The 15,215-nt window shown below is 38.4% G+C and overlaps 1 protein-coding gene across 4 annotated transcripts in view; it reads right to left on the reverse strand.

The window, feature by feature from the left end:
- The window catches only part of ANKRD11 (ankyrin repeat domain containing 11), a 233,609-nt gene that overhangs the window by 193,137 nt on the left and 25,257 nt on the right, over positions 1–15,215 (reverse strand). For all 4 annotated transcript variants that reach the window (XR_007352352.2, XM_048817184.2, XM_048817183.2 and 1 more), the window contains exon 2: positions 3,588–3,666. The gene's annotated coding sequence lies outside the window, so the exon portion shown is untranslated. The remainder of the gene's footprint in view (positions 1–3,587; positions 3,667–15,215) is intronic.

Genomic DNA, 15,215 nt, shown 5'->3' on the forward strand with positions numbered 1-15,215 from the left:
AGACTCAAGCTCTAAAAAGCAATTCTGTTTAGCAGCACTACCTTATTCATCCTTTTAATCTTACACCTACATGTTCATTATGGACTCGATGAAATATTTGTGCCAAAACCACCATCAAAAGCCATTTCAATCTCTCTGCTGCTCTGAGAAAACCTTGACCCCTCTGCTTCTCTAATGAAGATGGTAGGGAAGTGAGAATTATACCAACTGTCAGCTCTTACACTAGAATTTTCTGCTACAGAAACATTCAAATCACTGAAACCTGGAGCATTAGGCTCAGTGTAATGCAGAATTTTCTTTCTGCAACAAAAACAGAATGCAGCTAACTTGTTAAAAACAAATATCTTCGAACAGCTTAGCAACAAAAAATATCTCCACCACACATTACCCTGGTATGACTGTCTTGCAAGATTACATACAATTGTATGTATGAAGCTAGATTCTTATATTCTCCTTTTAGTTCCCTCCCCTCTTTCCACTCATATAGACAGGAGTTGACTTTTTATTATTGTGAGACAGCTACAAGTCTTGTATTTTTTTCCAAGGTGGTAAGATTCATGGTCATTCTGGTATCCCATGGAAGAAAGTTCCATTATTGTCTGCTGGCTACCTCAGTCCCACACTCCCATTAATCTCACTCTGTTGATCGCTCCACTGTTTCCATAGAACAGAGATGCCATGGTAGAATGTTACTTCAAAGTGAGAAGCAATCAGATGAGTAGGATCACTGGGGTTCAAGACTCTGAATTTAATTCAGTGGGGAGCCTATGTAGTGTCCATTTTAGTCACCCATGCTGGTTAGCAGGGATACTGCTGTAAACTGTACAAGCCAGATTTTTTTTTTTTTTGAGTGCCTACATGTTTATTCCCAGGTACAGTACCTTGTGCAAACTGATTATCAAAATCATGGACTGCAGAAGCCAAGCATTTACGGGATGGGGTGCAATATTCTTGCAGTATGTGGAAGGTAGCACAGCAGCTGTTCCTACTTGATTATCCATTACTAATGAGTCCAAGACCACCTCTAGACTGTGTATCACTGACAGTGGAGGGAGCAATGTCCTCCACTGAGGGTGAGTAAATGATACTGCTAGTTCATCAGGCTTCAGCCAGCTGTTCATCAGTCACTGATCTCGTTCAGACCGTGGGCTAATTTGGAGATGGTGTACATGTGCATAAAGGTGCGCGGCGGATATTCATGTGCTGAACTGCAACGATCACGTAGCCCTGACTTCATCACCAGTATTAAGCCCACTTGTCTACCTCTGTGGAGACTTTTTAAAAACTTGACATCTCAGCATCACCCAATCTCTTTTTTTTGGGTAATCTGCCAGGTTTTTTATTGGGCAGCAACCACTCCTGCGTGTACATCTGGACAGCACAGTGCACACTGTGGGTACTACCACAAACAATCGCCACTTTCCAATGTGATAAACAGTGAAATACTTTTAGCACTAGAAGTTAGAGCTATTGGAGTTTAAAATATTTGTTTCCTATATTTAAATGTTGCAATTTTGTCATTTTCTCAGTAATATTCTCTCTCCATCCGAGTCATCTATAGTTGGACTCAACTATACAGTCAAAGAATACAAAAAAAAAAAAACAGACCAAACAAAGTTTTACTTTCATTATCTCAAATTTAATGGAAAATTCCATATTTTGGGTTGAGAAGGAAACGTTTTTGACCGGTTTTTAAAGGGCAGTGGTTGTACTAAAGCAGTTCAGAAGTTTGGAATGACAGTAGCAGTCTTGGGGGAGAGAGATTTGTGGCTGGACTGCAGGCAAGGTAGATAAAGGTGCAGGATAGATGCAATTTGCCATGAACCTTTGCGATGTCACATAGATAGTACCACATCTGGCAAGAACACACGCTGTACACAGATACATAAGCCTAGATGATCACTAACATTTTCTTATAGGTTAAAGTTATTGAAATGCATGAGGAAAAAATTAAGTCCTATTTTAAAACATCAGGTTCAAAATACAAATATTGCAACTGGATACCTCTCGGTCCAAAATCTAAAGGAATGAAACAAATGATCCTTCATATCCAATTATTAAGCATATCTGATTTGTTACTATACACGGTGTTTCACAGTGGATGTGGTGCAGTGCCACAAAAAAACTCAGGTGAATACCAGTTAGAGAAATATTTACTTTGCATATCGCAAGAGGTCTCCTACTCTATCACATTTTAATTACTGTAATAAACTGTGGCAGGGGAGAGCTGCTGATGCTTGGCCTGTGTTCTGTTTCACTCTGAACAATTTTATTATTATTAATACTCACCAAGGGAAAGTGAAATAGCTTGTTTCAGTATGAATATCTTGGAATATTAATATGGACAGTCTAAGTACAACATGATTTATTTTCAAAATTTAGAATGGAAGAAAAACTCCACAAACTTGTGAAACAGACCATCTGATTCAGCGGATGCCCATTTCTACACTAAATTAGCCTTTTTTAAATAAAAGCCATTAGTATCACGACAACTAGTTTACAACATAATTTACATTCAGCATAAACCAACTTTTAATCAAGCAGCTAAACTCCCAAGCACCAACACACTCTCTATGTTATTTATTAGAATCCTTCACCATAGTATTTGAGGACATATAGACAGGGAATTTAAATCCTGGACTGATACCTCACAACCTGCACAGTTAAAAATGGCAGCTTTGCACCATGGAAAAGTGGAGAATCCCAGCTTTCAATTAGGATTCTGTTCTCTGAAACTGCCAAATCTGGAGAAAGATCAGTTATACTGTTTGTATTACTTTGCTTTTCACAGGACAGCAGCACAAACCATTCTCCCATAATCAATCTCAAATTAACCTAATCTAAATTCCCTTTTCTGCATTCCACTCTAAGTAATCCTACTAAGTTTATATATATAGAAAAAAAAATTGTGAATTCGTACCTCTAAGGATGTTATGAAAATGTAAGTCCCAAACACAGTTTGCATGAAAAGCAGTAATTTTCCAAAGCCTTCATTTATTAGCATTATGCAAACATAGAAAATATAGACGTCTACTCTCCATTGGCTTCAACTACCCTAGCTATAACCAGCAGAAGGAACATTAGACAAGTTAAAATTTTAACTCAAAGTCTCTTATTTAAGAGCTTTAGGGGAATCCGAGGTAGAAAAAAGGCTCATGACATCCTGTGCAAGGATATTAAAAGTACCTTACGGACTCAGCAGCCAGGCACACTAACAAGCTATGAACTTTGCTGAAATTAAGACAAAAACTGACGCCAAACAGTTCACTAGAATAAAATTAACAGTCCTGCTTTCATTAAGGGTCAGGAAAACATTGCTACATTTGAACAGATTTTTTTTAAAATGGAAGGTGTTTTTTTAATATCCATGGACATTTGCTAGGATAAAATTTAATTCAGTGGGTCTCAGCTATTCCATCACAAAAGTTTAAAATGTTCATATTCAGCGTAAAAATATCAGAAAGGTGAAGTAGAAAAACACCATCTTCATCATACTAGTATTCGGCTTTGTTGGGCGGGGGGGTTTGCACAGAAAACAACACAAAACAAAAGAAAGTGATTCAGAAAAAAGTAACTCAAATATTTACCGATTCCATAGCTGAAAGCTGTTGCTAGTGGAGCATGTATTAAATCCAATAGAGGTGTGTCCCAAAGCAGCTGTGTATCCTGAAAGAGAAGACTAAAATTAGTTCATGTAAATATTAAAACACATAGTTAACTTTTAACTTCACTTAAAAGCATACCAGGCATTCAAAGGAAATGTACTAAATAAATACACCCGATAAAAACAAGACATTATCTTTGTGTCTACCCCTATGACTTTCTGGTCTAACAGCCCTTTATCAGGACTGGAACAAGAAATGGTTTCATGGCAGGCTTGGCAATACATCAGCAACTAATTTTTAAAAGACAGCTGAAAGCACGTTCAAGTCTCTCAACAAATTGTTCTTGGTTTTACAATCACACCTTCCTATTTTTTAAAACATTCTCTTTTCTGTTGCTGTGAGACCCCGAAGTAAATACCAAAGAAACTGACTCCACAAGGGGAAACATTAAATTGCATGCATGCTGTCAAATCCAGTAACCTGAAAAATACATTCTCTCTGACCTCTTTCAGATATAGTAATCTTAGGCGCTACCTGCGACAGTAGGGAAATTCAGACAGAAATGTGATTGTTTTTAAAGTTGGTGTCCTTTTAATTTGCCATTCTCAGAGTAGCAAGCTGCTGATTAGAAAGACCTGGCCTTTTATTCATTATTCTTGCTGCACTCACTTCTTTTTAAGGATCTTTTTCAAATGAAATTCTGAAATTGAAGCTTTGGGTGCTGGGCAGCGATTGCCAACAGTTTCCTGGACATCTGAGTACAAGGGGGAAGTACAATGATGGATCGGATGACAAAGTTAGTGAGAAAAAGGTTAGCACAAACTTTCCATTCTAAGTAAAAAAATCAAAGAAGTGTTCAGTTACTAGCTTTTCACAATTCTTTCCTAACTGGAGAAAACTGATACATAATATCCACAATAAATTATCCAAATAGAGCAGATTACTGGATATTATGCTGGCATAGTCTTATTCATAACTGCAGAGAAACCTGCCACTTCTATGGGAAAGAAAAAAGATTGTTAGCTCTATAAGGGAAAATGCATACATAGCAATCATATGTATAGCTAAATAAACTAATCCCCCACAAACTATAATCCTAGCTGAGAGATGTTTCTATTACAGACTACCAGAAACATTTGGTTCAATGCAAAGACGTTAAAAAGAACTAAGCAGAAGCCATTGTGCAGGTTTCCTCAAGCAACTGACTTCATACCCTTGACATGTACATTTAACCTTCTGGAACAGTTCTCAGGTCACTCAGAAGACTAGCTGACCTGAAATCAGCTTTAAAAGCTTCTTCAGATCAAAAAGAAAAGGAGTACTTGTGGCACCTTAGAGACTAACCAATTTATTTCTCTAAACAATTTATGTCTCTAAGGTGCCATAAGTACTCCTTTTTGCGAATACAGACTAACACAGCTGCTACTCAGAAACAATTCTTCAGATCAGGTGCTTGAAGACTTGGTGTCATTACACATCTTGAATATGCCGTTTTCAGAAAAAAAAATTGGAATGTATAAGAGAATCTGAACCAAACACACACATTCTAATGATCTAGATAACAGGGGAAGAACAGGGACATCATGAACAGATTGTTCTATATGAGGAGAATCTCAGATGTTTTCAATAGTCAGAAAGGAAGAAACTATGCAACTCTTATCACAAGGGTTCTCCTTTTACTAACAAGCCAAAGCAGTCACCTTAGAACAGTGCTTTTCAACCTGTGGTCCTTGGAGCCCTGGGGGTCTGCAGACTATGTCTAAGATTTCCAAAGCAGTCCGCACCTCCATTCCATTTTTTTTTTTTTTTTTGAGTTTAGCAAATGAGAAAAGGTTGAAAACAACTGCCTTAGAAGATATTTACTGGAATCCTTTGAAGAAAACCTTCGATGAGACTGCACACAGTAACTGAAAAGCTTCATTTCTAAGGCTCATCTCCCACTGCTTCTTCTAGTGAGGCTGTTCTGAAATGCACCAACAGCAAGGAAGAGTATGCCTTTCTAACCTATCATTTAAATTGCTCAATCAAATATGACCTTTTAAAGAAAAGGCATTTCTTACTTGTTGGAAACATGTAGACTTTCATTATTCTATGCCCTGTCTAGGAAGGACCAGATACATACATATGAGAACTCAAGATGATTGTTTGGGCACACTTAAGTGACTTCTAAATCATATATTTGCAGCTACGAAGACTTATGAATACCGTTCTGCTGAAACCCTGGGGGCTCTAGATACACAGTAAAACAAAATAAATATTATGGCCATGGAATCATTTACCAACCTTCTCCAAAACTTGAAATTTGTTTTGGTCAAGGTCCCTTAAACTCAGAACATGCCTAGAGAAAGGTGACTTAAGCACATTTTCCTATAAAAGTCATTTTGTTCATTTCACAAGAACAAATTTTTGGTCCCTTTTTAAAGTGATTATATCCCATACACAATGCTGAGAGTTATGTTAGGACTGCCACTAGTCTCTTCTATTGTTTCCAGCTCTAGAATATCCCCTCTAGTCTAAAACATGGCACAGAGGAGAATTATGCCTCACTGATTCACTTTAAGTTACTGTGAGCATGCAAACAGGTTTTTTAAATAATTTTTTGCAGACTATCGTCCCTTCACATAAATTGCTTTTACTGACTGATCCCACAAAGAATCCTCTTCATCTCCCAAATCTGGATTCTCTCAAATATACTTGTTCTGGGGACACAGTGACCATGACCTCTATTCTTGCTAAGTAGTAATACAGAGCTAGAGAAATCAGAAAGCACCCCATAATTGCAACTTCCCTCCACTAACAGGAAAATCTTCTGCACTTTATCTAGACTCCAAAGCTGGAGATGGGATGACAAAGGACTTTAAAGAGTCCAGGCACAACTATAACTCCAACTCCTAAGTCTTATTGGGAGAAATGGGGAAAAAAACAAAGCACTAACTTCCTAACCTCCACAACACAAGAGAACCAGTTAAACACGCATATCTAGCATGTGATAATGGAACATTTAATATAAACTAGTGACTTAAGCAGGGGGTTCCAAGAAGTCCAAAAGGGCAGGTGACCTTTTCATTGTAAGCCCCTTAATAGGAAACAGTACGCACTGCAGCAGATCACCAACAGTACTGTGCGTGACCAAAGGCCACCAAGGAAAGGCTTAAAAAAAAAAAAAAAAAAAATCACGATACCTCCCCACATCAGCTTCTAGGACAAACAGCACTATTCAGGCAGTGTCTATGACCCAATTCAGACTGTTCTAAGGGTATATGCATGCAATTCCATTGAGTTCAGTGGAGTGACATCCTGAGTTACTCTGACTCAGGATTTGGCCCTATTTTTGTAGACTCACTCACACCCCTCTGAAAGCACAGACTCTGCTATGGCCTGGTGTCACTCAGCCTAAACTGAAAGAATGACAGCCACTAACCACCATCTCTAATATGGAAACATTTGTGACTTCTTGTCCATTTTGATTCCAGCAAGATGTCCCTTCCGGACTCTAGGATTCCCACTTCTCATCTTTATCCTTCGCCACTTCATACCACAACCGTCCTTCTCCCAATCACCCCTGCTCCCCCCATATCCCTCTCTGCACAACAGACAATACTGCTTTTGCCATGCTAACCCCTTTACTAGAAACAGTCTGTGTGTCAGGCAACTCCTTTCCCTGTCCTTCTGTGATGTGATTGACTGGGGGACCTGTCTATGTACAATTTATGAATGCCAGTTAGATTTTATTAACTCTGTATGTTTATTGTACTGTACTTTGCTGTAGTCTTACATCATACTGCTTGTGATAAGGAAAGGGAGGGGCACCTGGCTGCGTGCCTCGCCTCGGAATGAGATGGATAAGGACCATCAACAACTGAATGAACCTTGCCCTGGCAGAACAATGGGGTGGTTGCAGTGTGAGTAAAACCAGTTTATGTCTGAACTCCACGGGGGTAGTGACCAAGCCCAGATCTACACTACAGACCTATAACTACATAACTTCGTCACTCAGGGTGAGAAAAATCCACACCCCGAGTGACGTAGTTATACCGATCTAAACCCGTGTGTAGACAGTGCTATGTCGACAGGAGAGCTTTTCCTGTCGACACAGCTCTCCTATCGACATAAGAGCATCTTCACTTAAGTGCTGCAGCTGTGACAATGCAGCATTTTAAGTGTAGCCCTGCCCCAAGTAACAAACCACCTGACAGGGAACCTGGATCACCTGACCGGGGGCTTGAGGCTGATCAGGAGGGTCACATGGCAAAGTGGACTGGAAATCTATAAAAGGACCAAGTCTGCTCAGAGCAGCTCTCTCAACCAGAACAAAAAGAAGTCTGTGCCGGAAGAGTAAAACCTGGAGAACCAGGAACCCACTGACCAAATCCCAAAGAATGCTCAGGAGCGGTGATGAAACTGGAATTGCATGCAGGCGTTTCTTATTTTCAATGGATCTGTATATGGTGTGCTGTCTAAAAGTAAAGAGTGATTGGTTAAAAAATCCCTATGCAAAATATTTTCTTCAACTATCATTTATCCCTGAGGGGTTAAACTCTAAACCAGAGTACGCATGGAAGATGGGCCCTAAGGAAGGTGTTCCTAAGCTACTGGGGAGTTTGGGGGCGGGGGGTTCTAGCAATGGTCTGGGGGCCTACAGCAGCTGCACCATAGGGTTCCACTTTCGAGAAGGGATGCCAGACAGTCTATGCCCAGGGAGTAGGAGCCCAAGGCCAAAGAGACAGTTCCTGGAACCTACTCAGGCCCTAGGGACCTTAAAGCACACAGACCCAATGTGTGGGTCCAAACACAGAAGCCTACTGAACGTTCAAGCAGGGGGATCTCAACCAGGGCTGTGACATCTACCGATGGGTTTTTCAATTATTGTAAACAGACAATTCCTGAACACATTACTTTTGAGAAGCTGAATGCAGGGACAGAAGCTGGTTTACTCTGGTGGAATTAAGAGATGGTGCCCTCTAAGGTACAGATTATTCAAAACCAGAGGCAATCACTTACTTGTTTTGTATCTAACCAAAGATTGGTAAGTGAAGGTTTCAAATACTGAAAGGTTTCAGAGTAACAACCGTGTTAGTCTGTATTCGCAAAAAGAAAAGGAGTACTTGTGGCACCTTAGACACTAACAAATTTATTTGAGCATGAGCTTTCGTGAGCTACAGCTCACTTCATCGGATGCATACCGTGGATACTGCAGCAGACTTCCACGGTATGCATCCGATGAAGTGAGCTGTAGCTCACGAAAGCTCATGCTCAAATAAAATTGGTTAGTCTCTAAGGTGCCACAAGTACTCCTTTTCTTTTTTCAAATACTGAAGAAACTTGGAGATGCTCATTTGCCTTCCCCATTCCATTTTTTAAAAATTTCCATCAATTTCAGAGGATAACATTTCTACATAGCTTCCCCCCAACAAACCACCTTTCAAGCACTTAGGAACAAACCAATGTGAAGAAACCAAGACATTTCTCAACTATTAACACCTGGTTAATGTCTAAATATGTTTATATGCCACAGTTCCAAAACTGTGGTCGCCTGGACCATTTGCTGGTGTCCCAGAGCGCTGTTTGGTTGCATGGTTAACTCACATGCCATCTGCTTTTAGGTCTCTAAGCTCTTTACTGCAAATCAGCTGCAAACTAGGATGAACCAGCCTAGCTGCCTCTCCTAGGGGTCACTGCTACCAGTCAGAGTGGCGTTGACAGTCACCAGCTGGAAAGAAACATCGAAAGGTGAAAATAACAAAGAAACATGCAGGGAGGACCTGGCAACAAGGGAGGTATGTGAGGGTACAGAGAAAAAGAACACCGTGGAGCAAGTGAATGTTTTCAGGGAAGCAGGAGGAAGCAATGAACAGATGGAGAGCATGGAGACAGAGAGCAAAAGGAGACTGATTAGCGCCTTACAAAAAAGGCAAAACATAATTAAAGACATACAACTACATTCAAAAAATACTTTTTTTAATGTTCCTCTTCCATGTAAGCAATTCTTGTACCATCAGAGGGATGCTGTGCAATTGTTAATGGGCAGTGTGGCAGTATGGAAGATTATGAATGTCTTGCATTTATATGTCACCTTTTACCCTTAACTATGGTATGGTTAAATGTTCCCATTACAAGACTTACAATTGTTCTATGCTGAAGTTATTCACTTACAAAAAGTGAACAAATAAAGACAGCACAAAAATCAAAGCTGAACTTCAGCTATCCCATCATGGTGCTTCTTATAATCATTGCAGTAATTTCTCAATCAAATTGCTGCCAGAAGTCAAAACAAATCCTGTCCAATGAAACAAGGAAATGCAATTTTTGTAACAGATTTTTGTCTGACTTTCTCTTTCCCAGAAGATTTAATGCTAAAGTAACATGCTTAAGTTACCTATAACCCTATAATTGATAACATTTATATAATTAGTGTGCATGACTTGTATAGTGTTAACAGGATTCTAACTAAAATTGTTAGAAAAAAAATCCAGCTAATGATATTCTGAAGTAATTCAATAGTTTTCTATTTTCCAGCGATATGCAAAGAATTACTTCAGTGCAGGAGTGTCCAACGTAACAGCCAGATTTGGTCTACGAGTTCCATTTATGAAGTCCATGTGGCATTCAGACTGTGCAGAATCCAAATTTTCATTTTTTTAAAATTCCTGCACCTCATGGCGGTGAACTATTCAAATGAGATGCTTAGATGAATGGTGCAATCAACATGCACCTAGTTGAGTAAATTTTAGAGGCTACTGTTATAGAAGTCGACATAACATTTAATTTGTCGGGAGCTTTAAAATTGTTTTCCCTACCAACTTTTTCTCCTTCACTTTTATTTTACTGCAAATCTAATGCTTCAGGAGCTAAGATGACTAAATTCCCTTCTTTCTGTAAGTGTGCACTGCCGATCGTCAAGCAATAACATTACTGACCTGTACTTCCAAAGATTGCTGCTACAAAGCAGCAGGGAGACCGTCCTGCAACATGACATGAAAATGGTGGAATTTTAAAATTTCTCTACAATGAAATGGTGTTATAAATACAAGATAATTAAGTATTCAAGGAGGTGGGATTTTGGTTTGAAGCAGGTAAAGAGCCATTTGAGAGCTGTTATGATCCTTAATATCATATACATATTAAATAAGTGGGGAAACCTAGGTAAGCACTTAAATTATTTAAAAAATGAATAGTCCTAGCAATCCCTACTCTATAGCAGAAGAAAACTAGTACAACATGCATCGTCACCAGCCTTTACCCAATGATGGGTTCTGAATTCTCCCTGCTGCATTCACTGCACAAATATGTGCTAACCAGACGTAGTGCACTGCCTGGCTTTTTCTTGGAATTTTTCTCTGAAAAAGTCAAATTAGGCAAATTAGTAGTACTCTCAAGCTTCCTTTAAAAAAAAGCATACCCCTTATATATTTCTTGGATCCAAGGTAGACTCTTAGTGCTTTTCATCTTCAAAGCACTTGACAACCACAAGATGTGAATTTGGCAAAAAATAAACTTTTAGTACTTTTCCATATTGAAATTAAATACGGACTGTTTGAATCACTTAAGTCAGACAGTTAAGATCTGAAAGAGAGGTGGCTCACTGGTTCCAACAGCTAGTGAGATGGTGATGTGTTACAGACTGATGGCACTGTGTAAAAACGATAAAACAGAATGAGATTTTTTTACAACTATATCAGAGATACAGAACTTCAGTCACGACAAAGGGTGTCTGAGAAAAATGACCTTAGGAGCCAAAACTTGTAAGCACTTAAGAATTCTGAATCTGACAGACTCGTAACATGTAACATGCACAATTTTTTTTCTGTAGCAGTGTGGGAGAACCAGATGCTTAAATCCTGCTTCAAAGAGACAAACAAGAGCTCACAACAACCCTACAACAAGCTAGAGCGACAGGACAGAAAGACAGGTTTCAGAGTAACAGCCGTGTTAGTCTGTATTCGCAAAAAGAAAAGGAGTACTTGTGGCACCTTAGAGACTAACCAATTTATCTGAGCATAAGCTTTCGTGAGCTACAGCTCACTTTGAAGTGAGCTGTAGCTCACGAAAGCTTATGCTCAGATAAATTGGTTAGTCTCTAAGGTGCCACAAGTACTCCTTTTCTTTTTAGGACAAAGACAAATTGAGAGGAAGCCTTTCACCTTCAAACTAAGGACTTATAATGAATAGATTTTTAAAGTAAATACCAAGACCATGTCCCTCTAAACTGCTAATCAGCAAATAAAATCATTTTGATTCAGCAGACAGTAACTTCCATTTTGATGATGATACAAAAATAAGGTGGACACTAATGAAATAAACACTAGATTCAGCTGCTTGATTTACAGTTACACAGGCTTCTTCACTTAGAAGTCTCTTCTGGGAGAAGTGTATGCGTTTTCCAATACCAGCAGAGTTAGTGCACTCATCTGCCTTTCCACAAAATAGAAATTATAAGGGAAATAATGGATTTCAATGAAGGGTCTTTGCGGCTTTTGGTAAAAAGGCTGCACTCCTGAGAATATACAAGGGACTGATGAGCTTAGACTTCAAAGATAAACTCCAATACCTCATCAGATGAAAAACTGAGACAGTTTAGTGGATTTAAAAAAATGTCTGGAAACATTCCATAGCGCATTCTAAAAACATACTAGGGACAATCAAACAAAATTACTTGTGTAGCTCTACTTGATACCATATAAACTGTATGCTACTGAGCCTTCATATTCCTCACAATGTTGAAAGAGGAGACTCCTTTTCAAACATAGTGGCAGCATGTTAAAATGCAAGAATTTGAGAAAATAGTTGAGGGAATTACAGCATTAAATATTCCTTTTACCTCTAAATTACAAGCCTCCTGGGAGTATTTCTAGACATTCACCTTCTGGGACAATGGTGATTACATTCCTATCTGGTTATAGCAGCAAGATTAGTTCTCACAAAGGGCGGAAAGACAAACCCTGATTTATGCAGAATGAATCAACAAGGTCTCAGAAAGTACAGTAACTGTTATAGAAAAATTCAACCAGTGGCTTCATCAACACTAACAATTAGCCTGTTAAAAATTTCAGTCACATTTTCTGTAACAGACCTGAAAACGGGTCTGTCCCATCTACACTGGCAGGTAAACCCGTTTTTAGCCCTCATTCTGGGAAAACTTATTGTTGACAATCACTGTTAGGCATATATCAATTTTACCTAATAAACTAGAACAGCATGTGAAGGGCCAATAGCAATTTCTTAATTCCATGGCTGTCTCATGGAAAGTAAACCCAAAAAACTCAACAATTTTCATTATGTACATGCTTTTTAATTGAAAATTCTTATGCCACAGCACAAGCATTTTCACAGCTCTGTCTCACTACACTCATCTTTTGCAAGGGTCTGCTAAGTCATTCAGAGTTCTAAAATAATACTTTTGTCAGTGCGGCTTGCTGTCTCTTCAAAAAGAAATCTCAGGCAGCTATGTATGATCCGATATATAAAATGCACTTAACTGTGGAATGGATGGACAAGAAGATACTTCACCAACAGTCATCAAGCTACCTAGATGCACTCAGATTTTCCCATTACTGAAGAAACTGAAAACTGGGATATACAAAGCATCTCATTCTCTGCGACAAACAGCCTGGAAGTACTGTAAATGGAGAGAACTCTTGGATTTTCAGAAATAAAGACAACTTTGATTTACTAGTTTTAAGGAGCTCTGTAAACAGGCATGATATTCTTGGTCTCAAGCTGCTGTATTTAAGTCCTGTCTGTATTTTTTCATTAGATTTATTTCAATGTTAAAAGGTGTCTACTCAAAGATCCAGTTGCTTTTACCACACTATAAAAATATAGAAATAAACCTTACAGCTTCCTCAAAAAACAACAGAAAAGAAACCGTCCCCCCTCAAGCCACAGAACCCTACCCTCTGTTCACTTCTACCCCAAAAGCAAAAAGAGATGATTATTTTATCTGAGGTATTTCTAGAGCTCCAATAAACCAGGTATGGGTATTTAGGTTGTCCTACATCAAGTCTCAAACTAGCTCCAATGTGTTTTGTTAAAATATTTTACTTAGACTTGCAACTTTACATTTGTTAACACGCATTTTTCATACAATTTATGCAGATCTGACAAACCATGAATCAGGTTTAATGACACTTGAGATTGTTGAAGGATCCTACAAAATGTCAGAAAGTTACTGCTGCTCTACAATTCACAAATATAGTTTCAGATTCTCTCTTTGCAAATGTTTTTACACTTCCACCTTTACTTTCTATTATAAGATTCCAGCAGTCCATACAGAAGTGAGATTATTCATTTCAGAAGGTCAAGAAACATAAGAAAATCATTCACAGTTAGAATACAAATTAAATTTATAATACTGCCAGAAGAAAGTTACCAGCACTATCATAAGCATTTGCGTATTCAAGGGACAAAGCAGCATCTATGAATGTTGTATTAATTTTAAATATGATCTTTTGTAAACTACTGCAACAATGTAAATAACTGAACTTTTCAAAATTACAAAAGACCTCAACTTCATTATTTTTATCCATTGACTGGTTTCTCTAAATCAAAAATTGTAAATACTCTATCCATATAAATACAACAGAATTAATCCCTAAAGTTACATAACCCCTCATTGTTCTACACTAGAAAAATCTGTGAAAGCAGTCTGAAAAGTACATGGTAGGTTTAAAAAAAAAAAAAGATGTCAGAACAGTTCCAGCATTTAGAACAAGCTGAAAGCTTCACGCCACTTGTTTTGGTAGCTGTTTTTTCCTGTTGGATGTGAGGTGGCAGAAAGAAGTGAAGCAAACCTGAATAGTTTCTATTGTACTTAAGATGTTTTCTACTCTATGTGCACAATTAAAATTTTATAGAAATACACAAGTATGTTTTCTTCCTTATCTGTTCCTTCATACTGGATCATCCCTTTGGCTTGCCTGATTAGTGGAAAATGTTAAGTTAAAATATAGTTCCTGCAATTTCCTTTACCAGCCTTGAACTATAATTTGCCCTTCTGAGCTAGCAAATGGAGACAAGATTTGTTCTGTCACTATAATGTACATGTAGTTTTCTGTTTGGTTTATTTTGCATAAGTAACAAATCACCACTGGTTCTAAGCAAGCACCTCCACCTTCCTAAAGTTAAACATAATCCAAGTCCATCAACAGGTCACTGAAAGGGAAACACAGGAACCAGCACAAATTACACGGGGAAAAATCTCATTTTTAGCAGCATTACTTACTCCAACAGACCACCACTTTCCTAGATAGGAAATAAAAACAAAGCTTTTAGGGGACAGAATAGTTATGACCTACTGGAGCTTGAGACAAAAAATCTAGGAAATCACAGACCTTCTAGCTTTTGTCCTTGGCATCTTAAATAATCCCCTAGATCTTTCTTGTCATTTTTCCTTTAAGGACTCCAAAGGCAGACATCAGTACGCTAATGTTTCTGACCTTTAGAGCTTTGTCAAATCTCTTCCAAAGAACATCCGTAATCAAGCATATACAGAGCGTTAAGAGCAGAAATCAGCCTAAGTACAATATTATGTTCAAGAAATAGTGGATTCCCTTGCTTTAAAGCTGCATTTTATTAGCAAGCATTCAGTTCTGTTGCCCAACAAGAATACAA

This window comes from Caretta caretta, chromosome 12 (genome assembly GCF_965140235.1).
Source record: "Caretta caretta isolate rCarCar2 chromosome 12, rCarCar1.hap1, whole genome shotgun sequence".
Taxonomy (NCBI): domain Eukaryota; kingdom Metazoa; phylum Chordata; order Testudines; family Cheloniidae; genus Caretta; species Caretta caretta.